This window comes from Xyrauchen texanus, chromosome 24, assembly GCF_025860055.1.
Source record: "Xyrauchen texanus isolate HMW12.3.18 chromosome 24, RBS_HiC_50CHRs, whole genome shotgun sequence".
NCBI classification, from domain to species: domain Eukaryota; kingdom Metazoa; phylum Chordata; class Actinopteri; order Cypriniformes; family Catostomidae; genus Xyrauchen; species Xyrauchen texanus.
The window spans coordinates 40,826,058-40,840,909 of NC_068299.1; the positions used below are offsets into that span (position 1 = coordinate 40,826,058).

General features: G+C 40.2%; 1 pseudogene; it reads left to right on the forward strand.

Moving 5' to 3' along the window:
- The window catches only part of LOC127617535 (copper homeostasis protein cutC homolog), a 48,797-nt pseudogene that overhangs the window by 21,058 nt on the left and 12,887 nt on the right, over window positions 1–14,852 (forward strand).

Sequence of the window (14,852 nt, forward strand, 5' to 3'; positions counted from 1 at the left end):
AGTTTCTCTAAGTTGAAGAAAACTTTCAGAGTCTTGAGTTCCAGATGCCAAAGTTGTAGTTTATTGATCACCAACAAACAAGAGACCAGTCAGCTGATTGTTCTGACTATCCTCCTGAGTTCTCAGTTATATACCTTTTTGTTATCTTCTTGCCCATTATCTCTGACCAATAGAATAATTACTCTTGTCTCTTTCCTTCGCCACCAATATGTTCTATTTTCCTCACTAATTAAATATTGGTGGAAAATCCCCATCTAATTATTTTTTAAAAAACATACATCAACTGGTAACTCCACTTATTTTTGACATAAGTCATAGTTCATGGTAAAAGTGCATCAATTTTAGAAACACCTGTGTATGATACAAACAGCCATGTCCCCATCACATACCTTTTACCTTTGCCCTACATTTCAGTGTACCCTCATTATGAGGCGGCCTTGTTTGTTCATACACAGTATCATTTGATTAATGGAAGAAAATACAAGCTCCAAAGATATTTAACTCATCAGGGTAAAACATCATGCCAGAAACATATCATATCAAAGATATCTAACTTATTAAAAGTATTTTTGTAAGAAGTGCATCCTGTATTTTAATGAGACACACCATATATTTTAGAGTTACGTGTCAGCATAAAGGAAATACACCAAAGATATATTTCAGAATACTACTAATTAACAGAAACAGCAAAACACCAGCTGCAAGAATACAAGACATCATTCATATAATAACTGATTAAAGAAGTACATCCTGTATTTCAAGGTTGTATACCATTCTTTGTGTTCTCTGCAGCATCAACACTTTTAGTAACCTCATATGCTCTCTCCTGGCTCACACAAAGGCCTAGAAACTCATATAAGTATTTTGATATCTAAGAATGATTATTATACCATCTAAAAAATGATTATTCTACAATATATTCCCCCCTCTGGGACTAAGAGTCCCACATACTAAGTCCCTCAAACCACATTATAGCCACATAAGCCAGCTAATTTAATACAACCGTAGCCAAAATAGGCTACGCACTAAGTTATCAATACCGTGCTGATGGGGCCACACTCTGCAGGATTGTGAACCAAACCTCTCCCTCCACAATCAGCTAGAAGGAAGTAAAAGATTCCAATCCTCTTATTTATTGTCAATAATGGGGGAGCAGAAACAAATCATATTATATGTAATAAGCATGTGCATGCAACTTGAAAGCCTTGCGTTGTGTAGAGTACAATTGATTATTCATAAAGAAAAAACATATATAAGATAAGATATATAAGATATACACAATATATTCCTCCCTCAACACGAGCTACATCCTTCGTTGCCAGAGGAACTCACAGACAATTCGGGTAGCCTGGAGCGCTATCTGGTGGTGTGTTGGAGCAGACAGCGGGTTTTTAAACCACCAGTTGAGTCTATTTGCTCTTGCAGCCAAGCACTGAGGTGCTCGTCGCTCCTTTCTTCACATGTTGCTCTTGTATGTCTTCTCTTGGCAATTACTTCACAACTATATTTTCTTGAACATAATCATCATCAATACTACTTCTACTTGATTAAATATATCGTAATATAAACTTTGTTAATTATTATAAGTAATGGGTTATATTGAAAGTAATAGGGGAACATGTCAAAAATAACAAACAAAACACCCTCTAACTCCTTTCTTGAGTTGCTGTCTATTCTGTTAAGTAAAATGAAAGTACAATAGTCATGCTATCTCCCTTACTATCAAAAACATGAGAAAAGTGTTCAAAAATAAAATTCCCCTTAAATTAGTGTCATTTCTGAATTGCTTCTCAGTAAATCTCATCAAGTTCATCCAATCCTGGTCCAATGGTACAGTATCTAGTTTCTGTCCCTGTTTGCGTTGACATCATTGATACAGTCACCATTTGCTTAGCCACTGTTCTAGCCATTATTGATCTTAGAACTGGTATGACACAGCAAAACAACAATGCAAATAGGGTCAGTCCTATAACGATCATTATACCTAGTTTCATTAAGCCCAACTTCCATGATCCAAAAGATCATCGAACCATTGGCCAAACATCTGATCTCTTCCTGCATTAGATTTAACTTCCTTTCTGAGGTCATGCAGTTTTTTCATTGCCTGTGTAAAAGCTCCTTCTGGGGATGTATTATTTGGTATGTATGTACAGCAATCTGCTCGAACATAACACATACTCCTCCTTTATCTGCCAATAACCAATTTAGTGCTTGACGATTTTGCCATGCCATTTTACTAGTTGCCGCTAATTGGGTTCCTAATGCCTCCAATGCCTCATCAGTATGGTTTATAAACCTCTGTTGGTTATAGTAAATATAATTAATCCATTCTACATTTTTGCTGGCTGTTACCCATACAAATATTGACTCAAAGCCTGATTTAATTTCATTCCGAGCTTTAAATTGTTGTGGTATTGTAGTATATTTTTTATCAAGTTAATCAGGAGTAATTGATGAAAACATACTTGATTTATACCACAGTTATGTCTGAGGGGCAAACATGCAGTTTACTGTATGTAAAGGCCTGTGACGTGATGAATATGTGCTCACATAGGTTTGACTATTTGACTGTGTGTGCAGAAACATAAATAGCATTACTTAGGGGGGAGAATTGATCTCTTCCAAAGGTGGTTCTGTTACTTCCTAATATGGTCAAGACCAGAGTCAATGAAGAGGATGATAACGAATGCATGTTTAAAAAAGTGTAAGCCCCACCTTGTTTGAGGAGATGTATTTAAGTAAAACCAAACCAAAGATGCTTCAGTTGTTGTTGGTACTGTGGTTTCACCGTAGGCAACTCGGCTTTATTGTGTGATAATAAAGTCTATTCTTCTGAAATCAAAACCCCAAAGATGCTGAGTGATTTTTCACAAAATTGGCATGAAAAACTACTACAGTATTCCCCTTGGTTGACCAATTGCATCCAAATAAACATCCGGATCTGGGGAGTACGCTCTTTTCACCCTTGCCTGTTGTTTTACAAATGGATTTGGTGCAGTTTGGATTTCAGAGAGATCCCACTCTACCATAGTTACCTCTTGTAGTAACCTTACTCTAGCGCACAGCCCTTTCCAGTTTTTAGGTAGAGAGGTTTTCAACTGACCTCCCCCACATAACCAAAAGTAGTCCGCTATGGTTTCTGTTTGTTCCTGATGAATCTTTACCGAAGGAGATACTAAGGTTTGATTTTCACATCCTGTAAGGCAATGACCGCCACTACACCTAAACATCCTGGGGTTATATTTGCAGTAAAGTTCTGTCCTAATGTTGCTGTTGCATAATGTGGTCCCCAAATCTGATTACATTATTGTTGGAAAACATTTCTTCGTCTAAATGCCATATTACTGCATAATTGCCCTTAAACTGTCCTACATTATTTTTTCCCTTGGTCCTGTTAAAGCATTCATATTCCAGTTGTTGGTTAATCGTAAATGATGATGGACTTTCTTTATTCTTATTATCCACGCGTATATCTAATTTCCTACATTCATCTCCCCACCCTATCAGCTTACTATACTTTTCATATTCTGGGTGACCTAGGAAAGCCAAACATTCCGCTGGGCAGAACACTGTTCTTCCTGTAGTTCCACAATTTTTGACATAATACTTGGCGCAGTGTCTGTAATCATGCTGATTCGGAACTACTGTCAACTTCTTCAACGGTGAGGGTGAGCACATTACACAATTTGTCATGTCTGCCTGCTTAACCGTATATTTAGCCCATCTATACCAGTCGTTTTGATTTGCATGTTGTAATAGTTCTTCTACTCCTGCTGTCTCTATAGGCTCCCAATCATATATCAAATCTAATGGTTTTGTCTTATTTTGGTTAACTATGCTTCTGTCCTTTTTTAGTTCACCTTCGTTCAATGCTCCAGATGCTCTCTTCTGTCTAATTTTTTGTTCTATAACATCTTGTCCTTGCTTATTCTGGGAAGAAAGACATAAGTTCTGAGGTGTCAATTGTAGGGAAGTCATCATACCATGGTCGCTCTGACGGTCCTTCACTGGGTGAGTCTGGGTCTTCTTGCGCTGCTTCCCCGGTAGGCCCTGTATCGGGGGAAATACCTGTCCCAAATACATCATCAATATCATTATCCACAGTACCTCCTTCATCCCCCAACCTGTCCTCTGCCTCTGACAATATGTCCTCCCACGGATGCCTCTGTTGGTCTGCTTCATATCCTTCAGCTGTTTCCGTATTTGGTGCAGCAAGGTAAGCACTTTCCTCCTGTCTTTCTCTTTCTTCACCTTCTTGTTCCTGTTCTTCTGCGACATGTACTTCTGTTTCTCTTTCTGTGTTGTCCCGCTCCACTGTGGCACGTTCTTCAGATTCTTCCTCTGCCTCAGTGTGCTCTTCCCCTACGTTCGTTTGTTGTCCTTCTTCCTCTTCTTCGTTGTCTCTATCTGGTACTTGTAGGTCTTCAACCTCGTGAGCTTGATCCTCTCTTTGTTGCTCCTCTTCTTCTTCGGTTTCAGGTTCCTGATTTTGTGGTAGGTTTCTCCTACGTACTTTAGTGCAGTGATTTAAATGATACCATGTGTTACTTCCTCTCACCTTTACTGCTGTTGGGGTTGCCTGCACCACTTCATAAGGTCCTTCCCGTCTTGGCTCATTCCACCTTCTTCTAAACACTCTCAGGTACACAAGATCTCCGGGAGCAATTGAACAAGGTGCATTCTCTTCCTGCCTAGGATTTCTTCTTTGTTCCTGCAAACAGATTTTTCCATGTATTGTCGTCAATTGTCTCATATGTGCTTTCAATTCCATTTCTAGTTGTTCCAATGATGGACCCTCATAAGGTCCTCTCAGATAAGGCACTGGCATAGGCCTTCCCGTCAGCATCTCATGCGGGGTTAGATTAGTAATCCTATTTGTTTGCATGCGATATTTCATTAATGCCAATGGAAGCGCATCAACCCAATTAAGTCTTGTTTCTTGACAGATTTTCACAATCTTTGCCTTGAGATTTCCATTTACCCTCTCCACCATCCCCTGAGACTGCGGATGGTAGACACACCCTAGTCGTTGTTTTATTCTCAGCTGCTGTATGACTGTTTTTACTGCCCTCTGAATGAATGCCGAGCCATTATCTGAGCTAATTTGCGACGGTATTCCAAACCTTGGGATAACTTCTCTTGTTAGGAATTTAATCACTGTTTGTGCTCCCTGGTCGGCCGAGGGAACTGCTTCTACCCATCTACTGAATCTGTCTATTATTACTAACATATATCTTTTGCCTCTGACTGGTTTTATCATATCTACATAGTCCATCACTAGATGTTTGAATGGGCCCTCCGGTGCTGGAATATGACCTAATGGAGCGGTCGTACCTTTCCTGACATTGTGTGTTTCACAAATTTCACAGCCTGCCAAAAACTCATCTACTGAGGCCTGCAAGTATGGCGACCAGTAGCCCTGCTGTTTTATCTTCCTCACTACCTCGCCTCTTGCACAGTGGTCAAATCCGTAGCATCAGAAATTAACATATTTAGAAGTGCTACTGGAGCCAATATCTGCCCCTCATGTGACCTCCATATTCCATTAACGTCCCTTGTCGCCCCTCTGCTGCCATTGTGCTAATTCAGGTGGGCCAGCTTGAAGCTGCATCCGTGCTATATCTGCCAAACTTGGCTGGACCTGTAATATCACTTGTGGTGCCATTATTGCTATTTTGCATCCTGAAGCTTCTCGGGCATGTTCGTCCGCAGCATTATTTCCTCTAATAACAAAATCCTTGCCTTTTTTGTGTGCCTGGCATTTGACTATAGCCAGCCTTTTTGGACTCATCATTGCTGAAATTAATCTGATTATCTGGTCTTTATGCTGAATTGGTGTTCCATCACTCTTTTGAACCCTCTCTGTTTCCACACTGCACCAAACAAATGACACACTCCATGCGATATGCAGAGTCTGTATATACATTTACTTTTTGATCTTTTGCGAGTAGACAGGCTTTGGTCAATGCTTTTAATTCTGCCAATTGTGCTGAGCATGGCTGTTCGCAATGCTGAACCACAATTGGCACAAAAGAATCTCCCTGCTTTTTTACCACAGCAAACCCAGCATGATTTCCCAAATGGTCCTTAAAACAAGATCCATCAACAAAATATTCTATTTCTGCCTCAACCATTGGTATTGATTCCAGGTCAGGCCTCAACCGTGTGAATGCTAACGAATTTACCACACAATCGTGTGGTGTTCCTTCATCCTCCAAGGGAATATAGTTTGCTGGATTTACAGTGGCACATCTCTTTATAATTACATCTGGGTATGTCAGCAATGTTGAATATGCTAAACATCTTGCCTGTGTTAGTACAAATTTCCCATTCTCTATTAGCTCTATTATCTTATGGTGAGTGTAGATCACCACTGGATATCCCATAGTTATTGTGGAGGCTTTTTCATACGCAAAATAAATTGCCGCTAATCCCTGATAGCATGGCGGGTATCCTTGGGCTACACTGTCCAATTTTGTGCTATAATACGCTATGGGTTGTTTTCTCCTTCCACTACACAGTTCCTGCATCAGCACTGCTGATGCATAACCACTTTTTCTATTTGCTACATACAAATGAAACGGCTTAGTGTAGTCTGGGCTTGCTAGTGCAGGTGCTGTTTGCAGTTCCTTTTTCAGTGATTCAAAAGCTACCAGTGCATCTGCACCCCAGGTTAGCCTACTTCTAAGATTTTGCTGTCCTGTTTGCTTCATTAGTTCTCGCAGGGGGTTTGTTTTCATAGCATAGTCTTCTATCCAATCTGAACTAAATCCTGTCATCCCTAAAAAGGTCATCATTTGCCCCACTGTTTGTGGTTGCGGCGCTTTACTTATACCCTCCAACTGACTTGGCGATTATTGCTTTAGTCTGATGTGCAATAATTCGTCCCAGATACTCCACCTGGGGTAAACAGTACTGTAACTTCTCTTTTGATACCTTATGACCCCCTTCAGCTAGTTTAATAAGGACCTTAATAGTATCCTGATGGCACTGCTCCAGTGTTGGTGAGCAGATCATTAAGTCATCCACATACTGGATTAATGTGCTGTCTATTCTTAGATCCTCTAAGTCTGTTTTTAATACCTGATTAAACACATGAGGTGAGTGCTTGAATCCTTGTGGTAGTCGTGTGTACGTGAATTGTTTACCTTGATAGGTGAATGCAAAGAGCTGTCTGCTTTCCTCTGCTAAAGGAATACTGAAAAAGGCAGAACACAAGTTAATTACAGAGAAATAATTAGCAGCAGGGGGATCATTAGTCAGCAGAGTATGCGGGTTGGGTACTTCTGCAGGCCAATCCTCTACTACTTCATTAACTGCCCTCAAATCATGTACTAATCGCCACTTTGCTTTATTTGCCTTTGCTACTGGAAGTATAGGTGTATTACAACAGCTTGATGTTTCTATTAGTACTCCTGCTTTAAGTAGCCCTTCAATAGTTCTTTTAATCCCCAATATTGCCTCTGGTTTAAGTTGATACTGCTGTTTTCGTGGAGGTTGGGTTCCTGGTTTTACTTTTTATCTGGATTGGATTTGCTGATAGTACTAACCCCACATCTGTGTCATGGCGTGACCATAGTTTTACTGGCACTACTTTTTCCATTTCTGCCATTAGCTCTACCATTTTTGAGTCTAGTTTTTCAGTAGGTGAAATAACTACTACCTTAGGTGTTCCTATCATTTGGGTAGCACATATGATCTTTAGAAATGTTCTGTCTGGTGATTCCATGATTAGAGGATTCTCTGTCCCTTTCCATTGTACCCTCTCTGCCCTTTTCATCATTTGTCCTAAGTCTTTTTGTTCCCTTCCTTTGCTCACATAGATTGTCACATGTGGAACAGATTCTGGTATCTGAAACCATTTGTTTATAAAGTCATTATTCTCTATCTTGAGTGCTGCTCCCTCCTGTCCAACTACTATGTATTCTGATATCAAGGCGATTTCTTGTTGTTTTGTTCCATTCAGCCACTTTTCCTCCAATTCTGGGTTTCTTGTTTCATCATACATTAATGTACAATGATGCTCTGCTCCAGGCACATTTGGATCTCCTAACTGTGCCTTAATATATTTTCCCCATTTGTCTATTGTGTTGTTCACTTCTTTTCCTAGATCTCCCAGCCAATATACGTTTGCTTGTGGACGTTCAGGGTCAGGCTGTTTTGTCATTGTCATTTGTTTCACTCCTCTGTCATCAATGTAGATTCCTTCTGGAGTGCACCATATCTGTAAGTTCATTTTACATATAGCGTCTCTTCCCAATAAGTTCACTGGTGTATTTTCTGATATCAAGATTGGGATGTTTACTGCTTTTCCTTTTACTTCTATGTTTACTGGAGCCGTCATTGGAATTAACTGCGTTTGTCCCGAGAATCCTACTGTCTTAACATATTTTCCATACCGTGGGAGGTGAGAGGCATAACTTGGACTTATACACGTAAAAGTGGCTCCAGTATCTAACATAACCGGTGTTACTTTGCCCTCTATCTTAACCTTCATTATTGGTTCTTGATCAGTATCAGTTGATATCACTGGAAGCTGACCCCTCCCCGTAGGATTCTCTGGGCATCCCTAGTAACCTTGTGGTGGTCCGCGCCATGGATTGACGGGACCTGGGGCCTGCTGCTGTTGCTGCTGCTGCTGAGGGTCTTGTTGCCAGTTGTTGGTGTCTGCCTGGTGCGTTTGTGGCCAGGGGTTCATAGGACATTCGCTTTTTCGGTGTCCCACTTGGTTACACCCCCAACATGCATTTGTTGGGCCATTATTATAATTCTGTCTTCCTCGTCCTCTTCCTCTTCCCCTTGATACTGTCGATTCCATCTTCTATTCATTTGATCGGGAAATGATATATCACAGTCGGCATGGGCTGTTGCATCACCTGATTCTGCATGGGTATCTGGTTTGGTACCACAGTCGGCATGGGCTGTTGCATCACCTGACTTTGCATGGGTATCTGGTTTTGAGCACCTGGTACAGTAGCCATTGGTGCTACCTGGATTGTTGGTACAGGTTGATACATGGGCGCAGGTGGTACGCCGGGTACCATAGGTGTAACTGTTTCACTTGAGGCCATCTGAGCCTGTGCACCGATCGGAGTTTGCAATACTGTATTTACTGGCGCCATTACAGAGGTTGGTGCATCTTTTCCTTTTACTGCTGCTTGAATTCTTTTCTTGTTTCCTGTTAGTTCCTCCAGTTGCAACTGTTCCAGTTTCTTACGTATATCCCTCTCTTGTTGCTTTAGCTTTTCTTCATTCCGTCTGTGTTGTTCCACTGCATGTACCACATGGGCACAGAACTCTTTCTGTGTCTTGGTAGTTAACCCCACCACGTCTTCCAGCTTTTCCTTTACTGGTGTAGGCATAGCCTCTATTATGGCCGTTCGAACACAGCTGTCATCCAGGGATCCTTTTCTGGATCTTTTTCCATTTCCAGCTTCCATCTCTTTAGCTCTCGTTCGATATAGGCTTTCGGGTTTTCAGTTGTTCCCAGTGGCTCTCCTTTTATTGATTTTGGGTCTAGGTTGGTGGGAAATTCTTCTCTTAGGGCTTTCCAGATGGTATTTCGGCATCTGCTGAATGGTATCTCATCATACTTTGTGGTATCTGCTGCATTTCCCACTTTGGCTTTTTCGAGTATTTCCGCCATTTTACCTCCTCCAATGCATCTTGCAAGAAGTGCTTTAATGTCTCCCAGGGCCAGTTGACTTCCTACTGCTCGCTCCTCAACATCTCTAATCCACCTTCCTGCTCCTTCATATATGTCAGGGAGGGCTGCCAGTAATCCTTCAAGATCATGGTTGGCCCATGGCACATAGCAGTCATACTGTCCCTTCATCATAATAGGACACTGTGATGATATCTTCCTATTATGTCGTCTGACTGGTCTTCTCACTTCCTCTTCATCTGGCCATTCTTCATCATCCCCTCCATCAGATTCCACATCAGTTCTGACCATTCTTCCTGTCATTCTCTGCCATGTTTGCTTAGTCTTTTCTGGCATGTCTTCAAGATAGAGTTGTCCTGTAACCTGTTTCATCTTTCCTTTTGTCCGGTGGCCCAGGGTGTTTATGTCTGGAGCGACATGCTCTCTTCTTCTTGTTGACCTTCTCATGTTTTCCAGCATCTCTTTTTCCTTTCTCATGGAGTCCGATAGTTCCTGTGACTTGGCTCTGATGCTGGTCACATCTTCTCTCATTTTCCGCTGCTTTTTCACACTTTCTTTCACTCTTGATGATATTGTCATGCCGTCATCTGTCTCTATTAGATCGTCATCTTCAGATGTGCTTTCTTGCTCTTGTTGTTTTCTTTGTTCTTTGTTCTGTTGCTCCGCATACCCTTTTATTCCTTCTATTATTGCTTCCTGGCATTGTTTGTTTAATTCTTCCTTTATTCTTTGTTGACTTAACAGCTCTTGGCGCATTTCTTGATCTGATCCTTCTGGCCCTTCCCACCTTTGACTTGGACTCCATAGACCCTTTGTGCTGTTTTGTTCTGATCCCACTGCTTCCCCATAATTGTGGCTCATAGTTCCTCTCAGTTTAATATCTGGGTATAGATTTGCTGGTTTTTCTTCTGGCTCTATTGACACTTTCTCAGTGACTTCTATTTCTCCAGCCATGTGTACTTCCCCTTAAACTCCATCATAGGCATTTGTAAATTCCCTTTCGTTTCCATTGTTGGTGCATAGGGAGGGGTCTTTCTCCTTTTTCTTCATCCACCTTTTTTCCTTCCCTTTCCTGTTTTATTATTTCTATCCCCTTGGTCTTGAACATATGGAGCATTGTTAGTTCCCTATCTCGTTTCATTATCCTCTTCTGGCTCTTATCTTTTGGTTTATGATTTTTTATCAATGCTTCCATTTCACTACATATCCCTACATCAAATGTTCCCTCTGCTGGCCACTTTGTGTTCAGCCCCTTTGTTCTTCTTTCCCATTTCCTAGACATCTCTTTTATCACCTCTCTATATGTTGGGAACTCCATGCATATCTGATCTATTGGTGTCGGTGCCATTTTACTATCCCTCTATGTTTTCAGTAATTCAGTACCTCTTTAACCCCAGAGTGTTCTATTCTGCTATGCTAATCTTCACCAGGCTGGTCAGACGAGGACCACTAAAAGTATCAGACCCCTGACTTCCCCTGGGCTTTTTCTGGGTTGAGGAATTTCCTTCTTCCTAGATATTTTAATACTGCTACTTTTTGTTTGTGTTCTGCTTGGTTGCTTTGTTGATTCCTCTTCTGGTCCCAGTCCACACAGATTATTATGTATCCAAACAATGTCACTCCTCAGGGTTATCAAATCACTGCTCCAGGTTTTTTCCACAACACTCTTGACCTGTTGCAATTACTTCTCCTGCCCAGTGCATGAAAGTAAAACATGAGGTTAATTTATTTGACTTTTTATCTATTATCATTTTGCCTCTTTTTCCTTCTTTCCTTTTTACACCCTTTCTAATCCACTGCCAGCCCTCCGTACTGTTATTATCAGGCGGGAGGAGACCCAAGAAATCTTATCCTATCTCTCTTATGCGTGCTCAAAAGCCCTCCCTTTACTGCTCTCTTGTTCTGGTTCTAGCAGCCCCTCCCCTCTCTCCCTCCCAACACTCAGTTCCCAGCATGCTGTGAGAGAGAGAGAGAGACAATCAACTATTATGCTCATTTACCTTAGTCTTACCTGCTACACTATTGATTTTATTTATACTATTTATATATTCCCCTTTTGTTTATCATCTCTTCTTCTTATAGTTATTTATTATCTTTTATTTTTTTCCTTTACACTCTTTTGTCATGCTCTTTATTTTTATTTTTATTAATTCATATTTTTCTTAGTCTTTTATTATTTGCTCATGTTCCCTCTTTTATTACTTGTATGGTTTCACTTTATTTCTTTTCAAAACCAACTATTTGTTTGTTTATACTTTATTTTCCCATTACAATCCCTCATTACAAGATTTTTAGAGATGATTACACATTACTTATTTTATGCATGCACTTGGATACAAGTTTGATCTGGTTAACATACTTATACATTGCTTCATTCTTATACACACAGCATAGTTATAAGTGTCTAAACTAATACATTAATTCTTCTAACTATTTAATCTTTCTCATGCATTATACTTTCGTGTGTGGTTACATATTTATCTAAACATGAACATTACATCATTAAGGATTACATTACTGTAAATGTCTTTATTAATAATACACTCTAAGTTTTGCATTCTATCTTATTTCATGCATATCTATATTTTTCTATCCAAGCCTGCCCCTATTGGTTATCTTGCTGTCTCTCATATATGTCCAGCCAAGTCTGCTTTATTTCTGCTGGGGATCCAGGCAAACTCTTACCTCAAACATTCCTATTGTACCTTCAATTACAGTTGCTGGTACAATCTCCCCTTCATTATTTTCCTTGAATATTACTTTACTTTCCCTGTATACATTTCTGACTCTGTTGAATATCTCTAAGCTTACATTTTTCAAAATTGTGACACCTTGTCCCACTGGCCTCTCTAGCGTTTCCCAATAATGGGCCACTTCAGTGCTGAGATAAGGGATTTGCACTTGTTTAGCTGACCTTCTTACTTCTATCCCAGAGGTGTCCAGCTGTTCCCCATATCCTGCCTGGCAAAGTCTTTCTATGCCTGTTAAAAAGGTTCCAAGGTACAAGTTCTCCATTGTGACTTCCAACCAATCTACAAAAGGCCATTCTTGTTCTAATTCTGGTAAATTTACTATCCTAATCAAACCTCTCAACAGTGCCTTCTTTTTATCTAGTGTCAATTGTCTTTTCTGTCCCATGTAATCTACATACTCTGTTTCCCTCCAAAAATGATCACGTATGCCCTTTGACTCTATCAATGTCTTTTCCAATTTTCGTTCCCACTCTTCAGGTCCCCGTCGGTCTTCGCATCTCACAAATTTCATGGGTCTCTGCATTTTCTCTTTAGTTTTGTTCACTGTAAATGGAAAACATTTTCCTTCTTTTTATTCCCCAATTAATCTATTTCTTTTTCTATCCCAATCTCCCCTCCCTCACTCACAGTGCTGGCCATTCAGCCACCCAGTGAGTGAAGGCAGGTCCGGGAGACAGAGGATCAGGTGTTTTCACATCTTTTTCTACAATTATTTTCTTCATTTTAGTTTCCCAATTTACCCTGACTTTTAGTTCATGTTACTTGCTTGGTGCACCTGATTCTCTGCATTATTCTGCGCTTGCACACAACACATCATCAGCACTGTGACCATGCATTTGAAAAAACACATAGACAATGCGGTTAGTAGTATGAAAGCACATGCACCAACAACATAGTTAGATATGCACATTATTCATTATCTTAAACATGCACATAGTTCAACAATTCCCCGTTTTCTGCACAGTCCGGGTTCCGTCAAACACTGCAATAAATAACTTAATCTAACACCTGGAGGAATTTTGCGCGACTTTTCACTTCTCCACCCGTGTTAGGATTTTCACCTGTACAGGATTTTCAGCCACTCTTCTGGCAAAACCTTGAATAAATGCACCTAACCGGGAATTTTCATGCGCCGTCGCTTCTCGACTCACCCCCAGGCTTTTTCTACCTTCTTTAATCAATGCAGCTCCTTTTGAAAAACATCAATAAATCAATCAAGGTTTATTTATATTGCACATTTAAAAACAACCGAAGTTGACCAAAGTGCTGCACAATAAGTAAAAAGACAACAATCAAGACATGTAATAACAATAAACTTACAAAGATAAAAAGAAAAATGGTCAACGAATGTTAAAATAGATACGTTTTAAGTTTAGTTTTAAAACCGGTGTGATCTGCTCAAATTTGCATTTCCCCGTGAGGAGACTAGCCGCAGCGTTTTGAACAAGCTGAAGGTGTGAAATAGACGAATGAGGGGTTTTCTAACAGAGAAGAGGCTTTAGACGTAGGGTAGGTCTGCTCATGTGTCTCGACGAGGAAGGAGGAATGTCTTGATTGGAAAGTAAGAAAGAAAGGCAATCAAAAAGATCCGGTGTCCAGCTGTGGTGGGTGGCAGGGAGATGTCCCTGATCACCGCCACATTATCAGGAGATGTTCTGGGAGTAATGGGGCGAAACATCCTGAAGACACTGGCGGAGGTGTGGCAGGCAGTAATGCACAGCAGGTTTAGACATCTACCGGTGTATCGGAGTATTTGATGGGCATTGTATTGTATAGATTATATTAAAAGATTGAGTTAACTTTATATAAATGCTTTAAACAATATTTTCATGTGACGCATGCTTTAATTTGGAACTAGAATAATGAGGGTGCGACTTTATTTTGTCAGTGGTATTTCACTTGTTTTATAAATTCTACATCGGACTCTATTGTACAATTGGTGTCTCAACACCTATGAATCCTATTCTAGTGTCCCTGACATACTGGTGATAAACTCCCCATAATACTTGTTTGCTTCATTCTTATTGGTTCAAATCTTACTGCTAAGCTAAATTTTTTGTTTTAAGCATTTAATATAAAACCGATTACTGTTGCCTAATCATGACATTAAATGTCAGTGTTGCAAAGATGAGACTGGTTTTCAGTTCCTCAGACAGTCATATGCAATAATTTCCCGCCATAGTTACCAAATCTCAGAACGTCCTATTCATAACTCATTAAACTTAAATTACACAGAGCCACTTAAACCAACTAGGTGAGACAATCCTCTGTATGATTGTCTGCTTAATTAAGCGCGTTTTTGTTGTGTTGTCCTTACTGCACACAACAAAGAATACTGCGCAACCCATAAATTGTGAATGAATGACTCTTATTAGCCAGTTCTTTGTAGTGAATCAGTAGAACAAGTTCTGATAATATAAGGGCTGGGCGATATG